We start from the raw sequence: 18,053 nt of genomic DNA, 5'->3' as shown, positions 1-18,053 counted from the left end.
TGGTCCTTCTATTATGCGATGTTGTTCTGGTTCTTGAATATTGATATTCCTTAGGTCTTCTTCCTCCTCTTCAGTGGTCACATTATATCATTCCAATACATGCCACAACTGGGTGCTCTAATCAGGTTGGGTCCATTCCATAGGTTCCTTCAGCATCCTGAAGATAGCCTCTTTAATCTCTTCAAGTGCTTCGTCGATGCTTTCAAACCTGTCCCTGAAGTTGGAAATCAATAAGAAACTTTCTCTCAATACATCCCATTCCGCAGTGTTGTGGCACAGTTCTGTCTCAAGATACAATTCATGGGGATTGTATCCATGGTATGACCAAATATATGTACCCATTATGGTTGTGGTTCTGTCCCCCACTCCTTAGTCCATTTCTCTAGGTGAATGTGTAGATCATCCTTCCCACTATACTTCTCAGTCATTCTAGTATTAGCATGCTCAAATTGTAACTTCGTCATTCGCCTGTAATCCCTCCATCCAGGAAAACTTTCCTTATGTATACCCCACCATCGTGTAGGCATAGCATGTAGCACCAACTCTAATGCTTGAAAATGGTGGTCTTTAGGAACTTTACACTCAAACTTATCTAAAAACATATCTTTGTCAGTCAGAACATCATAATAAGGTAGATTTCTTACCTCCGAATCAACACAACATAATGAATTCATCATCATATTGCATTGCAATGTAGATACTTCATGTAAGTAGTTTTGCCAATGCTCTAATTCATCATCTGAGTCATAAGTGCATGAACGCTCCTGGTCCCATGCGATCTGTCCATCCGCTATTCGATTGATCCAATCCTAATCTTGCGTTTTTATCTTATATATTTTATCTAGCTCGTCATCACTTTCTACATAATTGTGGACGGGTTCGGTATAGCACTCTCCTTCCACAAGATCCAGTGGCAATACGACCCTAAGAGACCTCTTTTTGAAGGTCATTTTTCTCTTCCTCAAATTAATGACCCCATTCATATCAATAGCCTAGTCGATTCCCAAGAGCGCGGGGTAGGGATTACTATCATAGACAATTTCTATAACTTCGAAGTCCATTAATGCACTCGCACCTTTAATATAAACCGTCACACCATACAATCATCCCATGGGGATGATTTTTTTCTGATTCACCATTTGGAGCTGAATCGGAGACCCCTGTAGTGCAGGTCTCCCCATCCTTTCCCATGTTTGTTTCGGCATAACATTCGCATCTAATCCTAGATCCAAAATTACCTTGTTCATTTTGTAATTGCCTATCTACGTTGCTAGCCACATGTCACATCCTATTCATACCCTATGCTTTCCAATATTTCTTACCACACGTTGTTCATGAGGGATATTTTCTTTAATGTCACATTTATTTATTTATTCTTGTAGTCCTTCCACAACCTTTTCATCACACAGTAACTTCATGCAGGTCATTAAAAAAGCAGTTAATACAGAAGGATCAACCGCTTGTGTTGCACTGGTGTCTAGTGTCTTTTCCTAGCTTCCTGAGGTGGAGGCCTCAACGAATCTCTTCTTTGCTTCCATGAATGTTTCCTTAGTGTGATTAAGGTCAAAGGAGGCTTCTTTCTCAGGAGCTTTGCAGACCCATCCACCTGCCTTAGGCTACTTACCTTTATCTGCATTGGCATTCATACCACTTCTTAGTACAATATTAATGTTCTGATCTTCCTCATGGGGCTCATCCCTCATCATTTGTAAATTTTGTGTAGGCAGCTAAGGCTACATTTTCTTCTCTTTCATTTTAGCTATTAGCACTGGAAAGTCTTCTATGGCATGGTCGAATTGTCTACAGTATTGACATGAAGGGTGTGTAGGATTCAGGAAATATCACATGAAGTGCCCCAACTCTCCGTAGTTGTAGTAGATAATCTAACCATGACCTCCATTAGGTCCTCCTCCTCCTCCTCATCCTCACCCTTGAAAACCTCCATGTGCTCCTCCTGCGCCTTGATCTAGAGATCGAGTTTCTACTTGCATACAGTAAGTAGGGGTTCTTTCAATCATTAGCTCATAACTTTGACAATGGCACTCATCATGGCCCATAGATTTATAGAAGTTGCAAAATAACTGTGGAGGGGTCTATACAAACTTTTGTAGTAGGTGGCAGTTATCTATACCATGTTGTCCCGTGACTTGAAAAATAACACACCACAGTGCAGCTCCTGCGCTCATCCCAATATTAGTCTTTGGTTTCAGGGGTACATGTCCTCCCCCTATAATATAATTTTTAAAGGCTGGGCAATGATCCTTATCATGTCCATGACTTTTACATTTTAGGCACCAGATCTCACTATGCAGCTCCGGTTGAGCTTCCCATCCTTTATTCAGGCTCTGCAACTCCAAGTGTAGGCTCTCTAACTGCGAATGAATATGTTGTACCCCAAGCTTCATATCTAGAATAGGTGATGTGTATAGCTTCATCATGATCTCCAAGGCTTCTGCTTACATTGCTATCTTCTGTTGTGACATAGGTATTCTTAAGTGCAGAAGAAATGATGCTATAAGCCAGTCACGATGCTGAGTATTTGAGATTTGCATATTAGCATGCCTGATCTAGCACTTCAACCTCTGATCAAAGTCCCATGGTGTCTCATCAACTCTCATTCGGATCTCCTTAAATTCAATTACTGACTGCGCCTCTGACTTAGGCCTACTAAACTCCTTGTTTAAAGCTAGCTAGGTATCTGTGAACAAGCATTGGGGTTATCAATGTAATACTTTATATACCAAGTTAATGCGTAGTTTTACAAGGTTGTAACCAACTGTGCTTTCTTATTATTGTCATCGGTAACTTGTTGTGCTATCCACACAACTCCTAGAAGAAACCAAAATTGTTTTGTATCTTCATCGCTCGTTCCTTTAAAAATCAGCATCTTCATCAGGTTTTCCATTTTGAATGGTGGAAGTCGAGGTGGAGGAGGTGAAGGTGTAGGTGAATGAGGTGGAGGTGGAGGTGGAGAGGATGGATGAGATATCCTCGGAATACCATGATTTATTAGTTGAACAGTGCTTCACGATGTAGTCAACACGATCCCTTCGTCATCACTTGAAGGAGGTTCAATCAATGCACTATATTCTAGACCTGATCTATCACTTCTTCTAAATAATCTTTCACTTCACATAGATATGAACATTAAGGTAATGATATTACCCATTTTTCACATAATAGCATTTTAATCCAACTATTCAATGACCTTAAGTACTTACCTCACGGTCCTTTGATGAATATTTAGTATAGCTAATTGATGTGTTAAGTGCAAATTCAGTAATAAATCGTCCCATAATTCAATCAAGCCAATGATCGACAACCTGCATGATCTTATTTTTAGATTCCTCTACTCATCGTACCAATTATGGAGTCCACACTATAGAGCTATTGAGCTTCCACCTCCCTTTACTATCTACCAACTTAGCTAACCACTCATATAATTCACATGGAAAAGTACAAAAGAAAATTTCATGTACCTCTGTATACAACTATCTATTCAACCAATTTGCCTTTGACAGGTGTGGATTACTATTTTCTTGAGCCGCAAACTCATGGATCTTCCTATATAACCAGTTGTCAATCTCTTTCTTAGTTATATTCCAATGATGCAACATCACACATCTCTTAAGAAGATCCTGGTCCCAACAACAGAACCATTTGTTGGCTTAAGGGGTCCTGACCCAAGTTTGATGTTAGTGCACTAACCAAAAAAACCCTACACTGTTGGCCCTTGTGGCAACAACCCGCTTAGCAAAGGTTGCAGTCTCAACCGAAGCAATATTCGGGGATGCAAGAACCAAGTTTCTGCATCCAGAGACTAGTGTGATGTCTTTTAGTTCCTTATATCTGCTTCCGCGTAGATATAACCTTATGATAGAGTTAAACTCCTAATTCAGGCCTAAATACCTTTAATTCTTCACAAGACTAGCCAATTACATCAATTAAGCCCTAACAGGGTATGTCTTCTACTTTTGTGCAACTGAACAAGTCTTCTAGGGCTTCTGAGATCTAGATCTAACATCGCATTTACCTATCTTCCTTATCCAAAACTAACCCAGAATAGATTTATATATTCACAAATATCATTTGATCATCTTGTTAAGCATAAACATGTTTAATTAACCTGATTTGTACGGAGAAAGCACATAGAATTATATAAACAATAGTGAAAGTGACATAACAATTAAACAGATAGATGCAAGTATTTCCAACCCAAAATCATTCTTTATTAATTAGAATGTTCCAGTACAGACTTCAGCTACCCTGCGCACTCAGCTACAAGGGTCCATGCATTAAGTTGTGGACTCTTCCAGGCCTCCACACACCCAGCTGCAGAGCCTTTCCTTCACTTATTGACAGGAAGAGAGCTTCCTGTCTATCAAACCCTTACAACATCATTCATTCATTGAAACTTCTATTATTCTCCATATCATTCGCTAAGACTCATCTATTTATAGTCTATCTAATATACTACCATGGCCCTCAACTCATGGGTGAGTATTCAAAACCACCTATCACTTACCCAAACAAGGGGCTAAGGCCCCTATGACTCTTGACTAGCTATGATCTTTGCATCCATATTTTGTGGATACTTTACATTCTTTACAAAATTATTTACAAAAAATGACTAAATTAATTCAATTCTACACTGGGGACCCCATCCCAATAGAAAGATAGACTCTTTGGGGGTAATAAGTTTGGAAAGACCTAATACAATATTCTTCCATTACCCATTACCCTTCCTCACCTTTATCTCACCTTTTAAGCCCTCATATTTCTCTTGGATTTGATCTTGTAGCAAAACAAGGCAATCCTATACAATCCTGTAATAATATTATATGTAGCACTATGTAAAAGCTCTCCAAACTTGACCATAATTGTTTTTTAAGCTTTATTTTTGCTTCCTGGTCCTTCACTTCTCCCCCTAGGATTTGAAACAAAGTTTGAGTAAGAATAGAGACCACTGAGAACTTGTCCCTTCACCACTGTAATTCATTTCTACAGTTAGGGTTAGTAAACAAGTTCATGAATCTACAATTATAGTGATGGTATACATTATTATTTTTTGAATCTTTTAATGAAATTTTTTACTAGTATATGATCTCTTTTGAATGTAGTGATTCATATTTGAATCCATGCTCTTCACTTTATGCAAGTTATATTAGGTTTTCCTTCTCTTTTTTATATTTCTGAAGTTATGGTTTCCATTCAATAATTTCCATTCCTACAAGTAGATTAGCATTTATTTTATGAAAAATTTCCATTCCTGCAAGTATTAGCATTTAATTTATGGAAAATTTCCATTCATGCAAGTATATTAGCATTTAATTTGATGCAACATTTCCATTCCTGCAAGTATATTAGAACTTCCTTTTATGCAACATTCTTCAATTCTTGCAAAATCTTGATTCAGTTGGTAGAATGGTCTCTATACACCTTGGTTTGTCCCACTGCCTCAAAGCAACTTGCATAGAGCTTATCTTACTATACATATAGTGATGACCCCTCTTACGTTTGTACAAACCCCAAGTTTATAATTTAAGTTGGTAGTCTTGGGAGTTACAACATTCTTGTTGCCATACTAGGGCCCATTACTTTCTGGCACCATTCCCAAGGAGGTTTCAAAGTAGGTGTTGTTTCTACTTTGAGTTGCTTTATATTTGCATTTTATTTATTGAAAAAATAAAATTATTTTCATCAATTTTTTACTATAAAAATGATCCAAAAAAAATGAGAGAAAAACACAAAAAAATACATTTATTTCATGCCTTGTAGGGTCAGGGATAACTTAGGAAATTTTTTTCCAAAAACCCATGCTCCAAGAAATCAACCATCACTCTTCTTTGGTGACTGTGAACCTTCTACTCTTACCACAGAGGAATTGGAAAATCCTTTAGGTGCACTGTTGCGTGTAGGCCAACTTGGTCCAAGTTTTGGGTCAAAGAATCTACATTTTTAGGAGCGAAGCACACGGAGCCGACAAAGTTATATTCATCATGTGGTGTTTTAGGGGCATTAGGGTGGGTCAAAGCCCCTTATTTGGTAACATGTTTCAGGTATTAGTCAATGTTTTGTTGGATCCATGGTATGTGGACCATGGTTTTTGTCATGATGAAGTGTATATAAGGAGATGTAATACTTTGTAATTGACTAGCATCATCATAAGTGAATTGAATCTCTATATTCACCTTTGTGATCTGTAGTTTTGGGGAAGGCTCCATCGCTGAGTGCACGGAGGACTGGAAGAGTATGTAGTTGAGTGCATAGAGCACCCGTAGCTGGGTGCACAGGTCAAAGAAGAGCATTTGTTGAAGATCATTATTAATAAAGAAGAATTTTTGGCGAAGTATGTTGTATCTTTCTGTGTTCATTCTCTATTGTTTTTGTTATTGTTATGCATGATTTTTACTGAATTGCATGAAAGAATACATGTTATATTTCTTTCTGTTATTTTATGTGATAAGGGTAATTCTGTAAAGTTAATCAGCAACACGAAATTATTCATGTATGTGAAGTTGTAGGAAGTTAGAAAACATAATTAAATACATATACACAACAATGCACATATCCATCTGGTTGCAGAAACCTGATTTTGTAACCTCCCATAACCGCTTCAAGTGAGACTGTGATCTGTTTGCAGGGCGTTGCAAAAAGGTCTAGTTGTTGAGGATTTATTGATGCACAGTAGGCTCTGAACTTGGATCAAGCCCCCTTAAACTAAAAAATGGTTTAATTTCCAAGATAGGGATATGTTTTAGCACCTGTCGAAGAAAGAAATCCAGGAGTGAGTTGAAAAGAAATAAAGAAAATTTGTGGAAAAGACTACAAAACCCTTGGTTATCAATTGAAGACTTGTTGCAAAAGTATATCCTCAAAGAGAAGTGCAAAATCTTCTTTGGCTCATTCCACATTGAATTGTATGAGTGCGTATCCAAGTTGACCGAGCAGAAGACTTGTGTCAAGAATGACGAACCCAAGGAGTGGAATCCTCAATTAATAAGATGACTCAAGAACGTCAGTAATAATATCTCTAGGGTTGTTTATTTCTAGGTCGATAGCATTTTGGGAGAATTTATCACTGTGTTCATGATATACGTCATCATGTCCCATAGTGAAACTAAATGAAGATTTTTCAAGGGACCACGAGGTAAGTTCTTAAAATATTTTAATATCTGGATTAATATGTTATTGTATGAAAAGGTATATTATGAATGTAGTCAGATTAATGTTTGGGTGAAGAGGAGATAAGGTTGAACCAGGGTCTACGCAAAGTGGAAAACGATACAAATCAGATTCAAATAATTTTATTGAAACTGACTATAGCCCCCTGCTAGGAGGATATGAGAGTGAAGAAGAAAGAAGTAACCCTACAACCCCATGACATTCCTCTACCCATATTGAAGGCATGTCGAAGTTAGGAATTGATAAGAATAAGAGTGTATTTTGGATTCCCCATTCATCCACCCCCAATACGCCCTATCCCCCTCACCATAATTCCCCTACACCCCTAACCCCACCCCTGCGCCTAGCCCCATGAGAAGAAACATGGCCGACAACATTAATCTGCATATTTTCAAAGGACTGGAATCAGAGGATCCTCATCAGTTCTGGTTTGTACTTGATGTAGTATGGACAACAAGGCATATCACTAATGATGGTGTAAAGAAGGCACAGATTGTCATGTCGTTGCGAGAAAGATCACTAACCTGGTAAATGAAGTACTCTGTGACTAACCAAACTTCTTCATTGGATGAAATTAAGAAAGCATTGGTGTCATAATTCAAGAAGATGAAATCATAATTACAGTGCATCACAGAGCTAAAAGAGATCAAATAAACAAGGACTGAACCTATATGGGAGTTGGATCAGTGATTCAAGTTGTTGATGGGTCAAGTGAAATTTGATATACCCCGACAACAACATAAAGAATTGTTGAGAGGAGCAGATCCTGACTCAAGATGAAGAATTCAATATTGCGATGAAGGTGGAAGTTTCACCGATTGGGGATACTCATGTAGGAGTACAACAGATATAGAGTCAGCTAGATCTGACCTTGGAATTGTAGGAGCTCAAGAAAGGTAAAGATACCAGATCAGAAGTATGGTGTACAAAATGCAAAGTAAAAGGTCATTATAAGGATCAATTCCCTATGTTCAGACATTATATTACAAATGGAGCACCTAATCCAGTAAATACAGGTCTATGGTGCGAGATTTGTAAAATGAGAGGTGAACATCACTTTGAATATTGCTACCTATTATAGAAGTATGTATAGACCCCGAAGCAGCTATTTTGTAAATTCTATAGATCAGTATGCCATGATGAGAAAAATTTACAACGTTATGACTTAATGATGGAGTGCACTACTAATAGTTATAGACTACAAGCTGAAGGAAATACACACGAGTAGAATGGCCAGCACAATGGTTGAGGAGGATTTCAAGGACAACGATCAGGATGAGGAGAAGGAGCTCGTCGAGGACATGACTAGATTATTTGTTACAATTGTGGATAGACCAGAAACTTTGCAAGATACTATCAGAACCCTACAACGACCTGCAGAAAGTGTAAGTATTTTGATCATGTGATAGAAGAATGCCCCATCATTATTACAAAGATGCAGGAGAAAAGAAACCAACAACCTACAACAAGTATCCAAATGATGACAGGTGAGCCATGGCAAGATCAACTATGTATTGACATTTTAACAAGCGGAGTTATGATTAGAAATGATAAAGCCAATGGGAAAAAGGAAGCTGAACTTACATGGGTAAGAAAAACTACTCAAAAATCTTCAAAATTTGATATCCTAAAGGAAAAGAAAGTATTCATGGAGGTGAGGTGAAGCTTTATAGATAATGGAGCCTCAAGCTCTACCATACAGCCAACTCAGAACGATAAATGTGATATAGTACTGGTTACAACACAAGATGTGGATTCGAATATTTTGAAGCCTTTTCTACAGAATCACATGAAGTTGTTAGGGAAATCAAAAGGCCATAGAGGGATTGTAGGAATTGATATATTCTTGTGCTCCTAAAGAGGTACCACAAAGTGAGATGCATGCAATGAGTAATCTTCATAGACACAATAAGTAGACTGAAAAGGAAATGAGACTTACAGAGTAGATTGGGGAATACGAAGTGGATTAGGTTACTTTGGACCTAGAGTCTGATGCCAATGTCTTGCTGAAGAAAACTTGGGAATTGATGGGTAAGCTGAAGATGCAGTGGTCAACTATCCAGCTAAAGATGGAGAATCAATAGAAGATTGTCCCTCTAGGAATATTGTCAGGTATCACAATGGACATTGATGGAGTTCGCACTACCAATGACTTCAAAGTGATTGAGATTGTGGATGATAGTAATCCCAACCTCACATTGCTTGAATTGGATTGGGAATTTGACAACATGCCTATAATTAACTTGAAGAAAAATCACATGATAGTTGAAATCAATAATACGAGAGTTATTGTTCCATTAGATCCATCGAAGGGAGCAATATATACTAAACATGTCAGGGAAGAATACAACGCAGATGACATCGACAACATTTGTTAGATAACAAAAAAATAAGAAGAATGGATCAACCATACTATAGATGGAAAACTGACTTTGGAGCAGGATAGTTCCTTCACTTTAGATTCATAAGAGGAATTGGAAAACATGCAGAACATGTTGCATGAAGTGTCTACAAGATGATGTGCAAGGATCACTAAAGAAGTACGTTGTATGAAAGTTGAGGTACATGACATACCTTTATATGATGGTTTGTGTGATGTTAATACTTTCTTTAGAGATTATGAAATATGGGTACCCAAATGTCAGAGATTGTTAGCTCTAGATCAACCACTAAGGGCTACTCCTGCTAAATGGTGGGGTACTCATAAGAAGACTATAGGAGATTGGAATAAATGTAGAAGGTTGATGTGGGTAAGATTTGGGAAAGTAGAGATAGAGATCGCAGACACGTATGATGGCTAGAATGATCCTAGAGACCACATACTATTTCTATGGAAGCTTGGGAAAAAATTCCACGAGAAGAATGGGTGCATGGCTTCATCCATACCTTAGAGACAATTCCTCAAAATTGGTATTTGGAAACCGAGCTTCGACATGGTACTATTAGCTGGGAACAAATGGTTGATGGATTTATAATGAAATTCAAATTTGAAGATGGATGTCCACATATAGATGCAGCTCTGAATATATTTAATAGGAATAGTTTTGAAAATGAAGTTCCAATTATCTGGCAACCTAATTGGGCTACGCAGATACATAATGTAGTAGAATGCTATAATCTCACTACTGAACAGGATGAATATCCTCTCACCATTGACATCAAAGAGTTAGAATGTCATCGTGAAGTAAATGGAGCTGAAATAGAGATGTCTGATATAGTGAAGCCATGGAGGACAAGGATGGCGAATATAGGGTCAGAGGTTGAACCAATGTATGCAAAAAGAAGATATTACTAGGATGAAGATATAGTCAGCAAGATAATGAATCTCTTGCATGAATATCAGGAGTTGTTCCCTACTAAGATTTCAAATATGAAGGGAATATTAGGAAATTTGGGAGTCATTAGGATTATTTTGAAGCCTGATGTGAATCCTGTCAAGTAGATACCATATAGACTGAATCCAAAATTCAAGGAGAAGGTGAAAGAAAAATTAGACAAAATGTTAAGAACTGAGATTATTGAATCTATCAAAGAGTCTGAATGCATAAGTACAATTGTGGATTAGGAAAAGAAGGAAAATAGAGAAATCATATTTTTTTTTACTTAAGGAAATTGAATGATGCGTGCCTACATGATCCCTTCCCTACACCATTTACATATGAAGTATTGAACAATGTAGCAGGACAAGAGGTTTATTCTTTCACAGATGGCTCTTTAGGGTACCATCACATCAAAATTGCACTAGAGGATAGACATAAAATGACTTATGAAAAAGAGTGGGGCTCTTATTAGTACACGGTGATGCCACTTTGATTAAAGAATGTAGCTGCTATATTTTCTAGAGTTGTAATTGCAGCTTTCAACAAATATATACATAATTTTGTGGAAGTATACTTCGATGATTGGACAGTCTTTGGTCTCTTAAAGAATCATGTGGCAAGCTTAAGGTTGATGTTGGATATGTGTAGGTAGCACTAGATCTCATTGAACTTGAAGAAGTTCATATTTTGTGCATCATTTGGTATATTGTTGGGACATGTAGTCTGGAAACTGGGATTAATGGTGGATCCCGTGAAGTTCACAGTGATTGTGAACCTTCCATCACGAAAAATAGTAAGCTGCACATGACATTGGGACACACTAGCTACTACAAGAAGTTTATAAAGGGGTATGCGTAGATAACTATGCCGATGGAGAAATTGTTGAATAAGGATGTGACCTTTTAATGGAGAAAATAGTGCTAGAAGAAATTGAATGTACTAAAAGAGAAGATGGTAAATACGCCTATTCTAGTTTTCTCATATTGGAAGGAGTTCCATGTACATGTTGATGTATATTGCATAACATTGCGTATAATGCTAAAGTAGTTAGGAGTAGGGGAAACCAATCACCCCATAGCATTTGCAAGCAAGAAACTGCCCAACGTGGAAAATAACTATAGCACGACATAAAGAGAGGGACTAACTTTGGTGTATGCATTACAAAAGTTCAGGCACTACTTGTTGGGGACACATTTCAAAAGGTTCAATGATCACTCTCCACTAGAATATTTGGTGAATAAGCTTATTTTAGGAGGAAATATTTGTCGATGGTTGTTATTATTATAGGAATATGACTTCGAAATTATAGTAAATCTAGGGAAATTGAATGTTGGACCCGTTCATCCATCAAGGATAGAGACAGGAGAAGAATGCACAAATATCAAAGATAATGTTCCTGATGAATAACTATTCACAATTAGGGTCACAGATGATCACTTCATGGATATTATCCAGAATATGACCATAGGAATGGTGCCCACAGAGTACACTATTGAGAAAAATAAGGAGTTGGTGTTTGGGTAGCTGGTTTCTTATTAATGGTTGTACAAAATGGGACCAAATGAAGTACTAGTACATGATGGATGCATTTGCCTAGCAATGAGGATCCCTATTGATGAGATGCTAATTAAAAGAATCACAGTGTTGCCTCATCATAGAAAAGACCCCACTGTTTCTAGGAAAACTATTGTCTTTTCAAACTGCTAGTTCCACTAAGATTGGTAGCTTTCTTAGAAACAAACAATCAAAGCACTTTTCGATTTGCTTTATGTATGATAGATAAGAGAGAAGCAAAGGGACCAACCTAGATCTTCTGCTTGACTCATTTCTAGATTTCTCTCTCCCTTGATAGAGCTTGCAACTCCTCTCCTACATGTCCCGCTTAGAGAATACCTGTAGAGATAAAGGAACAAAACACCATTAAAGCATCTCAATCTATAATATCATAAACAATGCAGAATCAGAAATACATTGAACATACAATTGCATCACAAATAACAAGATTCACAAATACACGATTGTATGGAGGAAAACTCAAAGAACTTTATTAAAATATAAGGGAGAATTACAACCCAGCAATCTGATCGAGCATCATCCTCCCAGCATCAAAGCCCTCTTCACCTCATGAAAAGCAAGATCACCCAACAATACAATGTCTCTTTTCAAAGATAAACCAACAGCACTTCCTTACAAATTACAAAATTCCAGCCTCTAGATCTCTCAAATGAGGGATCCATTTGTAGATGTTTGCAAGGGTGTGAGTCATCTGTAGGTTTTTTATTAGTGTCATTCCACTCATAGTTCTTGGTTCCACTTGGAGATTTAATTGATCTCTTACTCATCCCTGGGCGAATTCAAAGAGGCAAGTGTCATAGGAGAAGTTTCTATACAATTCCATGAGCATCCACTTAGCAAACTGTCTCAGTCATTTGTCCATTCTCGCTCATCGCACCCTAAAGAAGGCCTCTTCAGTAGGCATTGCACCTGGCTAGTGTAGGAACCAGTATGCATCACACCTTGACAGTGGAGCAGTCAGTATGGTCCAGTTTTAGCCAATTCTGAGTGGTTTTTCAGGTGGAATTTCTGGGGAATGATGTAATCAGTTGACTATGATCCTTTAGGGTATGAAACAAAACTTTTAGGGGTTAAATATCCCTTCGTTTATTTACATATATGATTTGGGTTGAAGTGCCCAAGTATGTCTATAACAGTTTCCCCCTAAAGCATGAGGTCGTAAATCTTTTGATGTCAGGTGAAATGCTTTATCATGAGGATCTGAGGTATTCAAACTGGAAGGTGACCTGTATAAGATACAATACAATACATCATCATCATATTATTTTCATGATCTAGCTAAGGCGGGCATTCCCATGCTCAGCTTTATAAATTCATTTTCATGTACATAGGATAGATAACCGTTTGCAGTTGCAGAGTGGTGATTCTTTATATGTAGAGTCATCATCCCTTAGCTTGGATGATCATCTGTGTAGCTTCTGTGTACATTTTATGTCCTTATATTCCTGAATATGTTGCATCCTGGATGGATGAAACTAGATCCGGGGTCTTCAAATTCGTTCAATATTTTCCTGATGTACAAGTCGATCGATGTGAAAAGATGTTCTGAAGTTGAACATGGAAAGAGATTGCCTGATTACCAGCCAATAATGTAAGTTGTTAACAGACATGAGAGGAATCACCGATAATGATAACGACCCTCAAGGTACTACAGTACAATTCACGTGGTGTGAATATATGAGTTGATGTCAAACACCACACAAAATCTTTCGGTCAAAGGCCATTGATGTAAACGTATCGCCGGAAGTGAGAAACTTTCCATTAAGGTATGCAAGCTTCAAAGTACTGAAAGGGTTGTTTCTAAGTCAACTTCTTCGATAATGAGCTGACGTCGACAAGAAGTGACCCATTGTAGGAGAGCCTTAATGCATCCCACATCTATGACATGAAACAAAGCAAATGATTTTTTAGAGGTGAAAACAATTTGATGATACAAGGTTCAGGAATGGAAGTTATGAAAAATGGAGGGTGAAGGTATTGCAGTGGATGAGGCATTAATTGGATGGCGAATTCTTTGAATTACTTCTCTTGAAAATATCAGCGACACTGAAATGGATTGGTAGCATTTACCCCAAAATATGGATGGTATGGAGGACCAATGGTGATATGATCGGTGAACGAAATAACCCAACCCAACTCAATCATGGCAATGGAGTGAAAGTGTCATGTTCAAGAGCGACCTGATACCAATAAAATTCTTCAAATTTTCTTCCCTTTTTCCCCAATCATTGCTGACCAGTACCTCTTTATTTTTTTCAAGCTTGAGGAGGATAACATATGCTTGTTCTATAATTTTCCCTTTGGGTAAACCTGTCGCTATGTTTTAGCGAGCCTAGCAACAGTGAAACTTGTTCTTGTTTGGATGGACAAGTTTGTCGCTATTGTTTTAACGAGTTTAACAACAAAAACAACTCGGTCCTTTTCATGTTTAGAGAGTTTGAAAATAGATGAAAAGGAAACTGCAGTAGTTCTTTTTCATATCATAATCCCTTGAGTCTGAAAAAAGATTAAAATAATACAAAAGGGATGACTTTTCTGATCACTTTAGCGAGCCGAAAAAGAGAAGAGCTTGGTATTTTTGTGGGATAATCCCTCAGGTCCAAAAAGATTAAAATAAAGGAGGGATGGCACTTCCAATCACTTTAGCAAGCTGGAGAGGCCAATTTCTCGATAATCTTTTCATATTTAGCGAGTCCGAAAAGAGTTTAAAGTAGACTCATTTTTAGAGGAACGAGTAGTGTTTGGGGTAGCAGCTAGTTCTAGGTAATCTTGGAACTTCTCAAAACATGGTGATGTGAAGAGGGTGGCTAACAGGACCACTCATCACAGTTGTTCCTCAAAATGGTAAACAATCAAGTGGAAGCATATGATCAGCCAAACAGATTGAGGTGATGGAAGGAACACAACCAAGGTTCGAAAGGCAGATAAAATGAGAATCACAAAGGTTATTTATTGAAGGTGGGTTCATTTTTTAATGAGCTTGAACTCTGGGGGAACATATTCTCAGTGGCGGGTTTATTTTTTAACGAGCTTGAACCTTGCGGAAACATTGCTCATGGCAGTCAAAGGTGTCCCTCATTGGTAGGTTCATTTTTTAGTGAGCTTGAACTCTACAATAACATATGATCATTGCCTTTTTATGTAGGCTAGAAACAACCAAACTACAAAGCTAAAAACAATAAAAAAATAAGGAACTACTGAGGTTAGGTAGGATGGTTTTATCTTCCACCTAGACAAAACCTTTCCTTTGGTCCATCTGCAGTGCAGACATTGCTGGACCAATTAACCTAAGAAGTTGGAACTAAAAAGCTAAAAATCTAAAAACGCTAAAAAGTTAAAAAATGAAATTGGTCGTTTTTTGCTAGCATAAAAAGGTTTGCATGCCCCTAGGCATCGAGAAGAGGAGAGTCTCCAGGTAACCATATGGAAGTCACTGCAGTTAGGTAGGATTGTTTCTATTAGCGGTTAGACCAAAACACTTCCTTGGCTTTGTCCCCGGAATGAGTGGACAAAAGTGAATGGTGTGAGATTACACTTTCAATCACATAACCTATAGGGAAACCTTATCTTTTCACCTGGGTTCATCTGGATGGACAAGGGTGCATGTCCCCTAAACTTTGTTACATTCACTAGACTACTCGCCACAATCAGGTGGATGGAATGAAGGTTGAAGAGACACTCTTGATGCAAAGAGACCATTTAGGGATGATGTTTGACTTGGAACTGTGTTCAAACTAGGAAATGAAAGCTGGTTGATAAGATGGACCATGTTTCCTTCATGTGGGAAACACATCACTCGAAAGGGTGTGGAAACAATAGCTTCCATGCTATAAACATAGTCACGCCCAAGGAGTAGATTGTAATCTAATGGTCCTTAGACTACCATCATGTTCAAGTGAACAGTTTTCCTTTTCAAAGTTATCGGCAACTTCAGAAGGATTTCTAATGGTCAATTGGTTCCTTTGTTAAAGCCTGACAAATTTTGTGTCACAGGCATAAGCAATGGTGAACCAAGCACTTTCCAAGTAGTTGAGGAAAGGATACTCACTGAAGCCCCTTCATCTATGATAGTGCTAGACACGATCATTTTGTAAACTTGTACTATGATCCAGAATGGTACATTAGATGGAAGGCGGGGTCTTGCTAGTTGATTCTAATCAAAGGAAATGACTAGACTGAGGGGGTACCCGATAAATGGCTGGATGTACCCCTTGAACCGGGGAATTTTCCTCTTGTTGTAAAGGAACAGGTGGATTGCCCCCAAGTTCATCAGACTCTGAATTAACAAAAATAATTTGAACGGTATTGTTCTCATTCTCTTTGGAAATTGTATCATCTGAAGGTGGACCTTCTGAAGGCAAGACTGGGTTGACTACCATTTCAACTTGTGGGCTTTGGTCTGGTATGGACTCAGAAGGTTCACTCTCAATGATAGGCATTTCAACCGATGATTGAGTTATGTCAGTCAGATTTTCAACTAGTGAAGGACTTGGTGAGAGTTTCTTGTATCCAGGTGGAAGTCACTGCAGTGAAGCAGGACGGTTACACAAGACTCTTTTGGCCTCATCCAAGAAAGGACAATAGGGAAGGCGATGGTCTCCTTCACATAATTGACATGGAATTTTGACCTTTCCTTTCTGTCCAGGAACTTCATTTTCACTAGTTGATGGTGTGCTATCAACATGATCACCAGAGGTTGACGACACCGGACGGTGCAAATGGGGAGACCATTCTCTCAAGATCCGCGGAATGCAAGGACAATCTTAATGAAAATGGTTTCCTTTGCAAATTAGACAATGATATTTAGGAGATTTAATGTGTGGATTTTCACCAGATGATTCATTGTTTCCCCCCTGCTTAACGGAATTCTTCTTCTTCTTCTCCTTCCCTTTCTTCTTCTTCTCAGCCACTTGGTTACTAGTATCACTATTTTCACCAAGCGAAGAGGAAGAAGAGGAGGGAGAAACAAACAAAGTAGAAGGTGAAGGGTCACTTTCAGTATCAACTGGTTGTTGATTTGATTGCAAAGGAATTATGGTATTTTGAATGACAGTGGCAGACCAATTGTGATTCCTGGAAGGGACAATGTGGCCATATACGGAGCACCAATATTTCACCAAGAAGAAAATGGACTGGTATTCCCCTTAAGAGGGATTCCTTGATTGGTGGACTCCATTATCTCAACCTAAGATCAACGAAGGAATAGGGATGTTATTTCGAATTAAATAAATTTTAATGACGCTTTGACACAACTTTGATTTTTCAATTTTTAAGAGTCGAGAAAAAGCTAAAGATGACTCTAGTCACCTTCGATTTTTAATCTGCCTGAAGTGACAAGTGCTTAGATGGACCTTTTCTTTTAAGGAGTCGAAAAGGAATGAAAGTGACTACTCTAGAAATCTAGACAGAGGCATTACCAAACCAATCGCAAAACTACAAAATACACCTTGGTGGTAAATTAAAGAGAAATTACCAAGGACTTATGTATGGCAGTCAATCTTCCTGAATGTTGTGTTTAGTGCATTGTGATCGATAGGGTGGCAGACACAACTTCCTATGGATAAAGGATATCAGCCTATTTTGGTCTCCCAATATATACTAGATAGTACGGGGAGCACAAGTCCATACTAGCACTTGTCATATCAAAGAGGAGGAATCACCCAACCTTCAATGAAAATGATAGTTACTAGCTTTTATGACACCGGAACACGTCTCTAGCCTATACCTCTAGATGTGTTGTGATAGGTTCCAAAGCATTGTTAAGTTCATTGAGATTTATTTTAGAGTTGATCTTGTTTAGAAGTTTGTCTTTCAAGGTTCACCATGTGATGTAGATGTAAAATTCCTAAATATACAATCTAAAACGATAAACAATTGTTGTTTTCTTTTAGCAATGAAAATCTTAGCTACTATGGAAAGAAGATTATGATTCTTTCAACAAAGAGCAAAGAGCACACACTAAAAGCACTTTTC

This window comes from Pinus tabuliformis, chromosome 9, assembly GCF_031772625.1.
Source record: "Pinus tabuliformis cultivar Carrire ecotype Pingquan chromosome 9, CPIR1, whole genome shotgun sequence".
NCBI lineage: Eukaryota > Viridiplantae > Streptophyta > Pinopsida > Pinales > Pinaceae > Pinus > Pinus tabuliformis.
Note: the sequence above shows the minus strand (reverse complement) of the source record.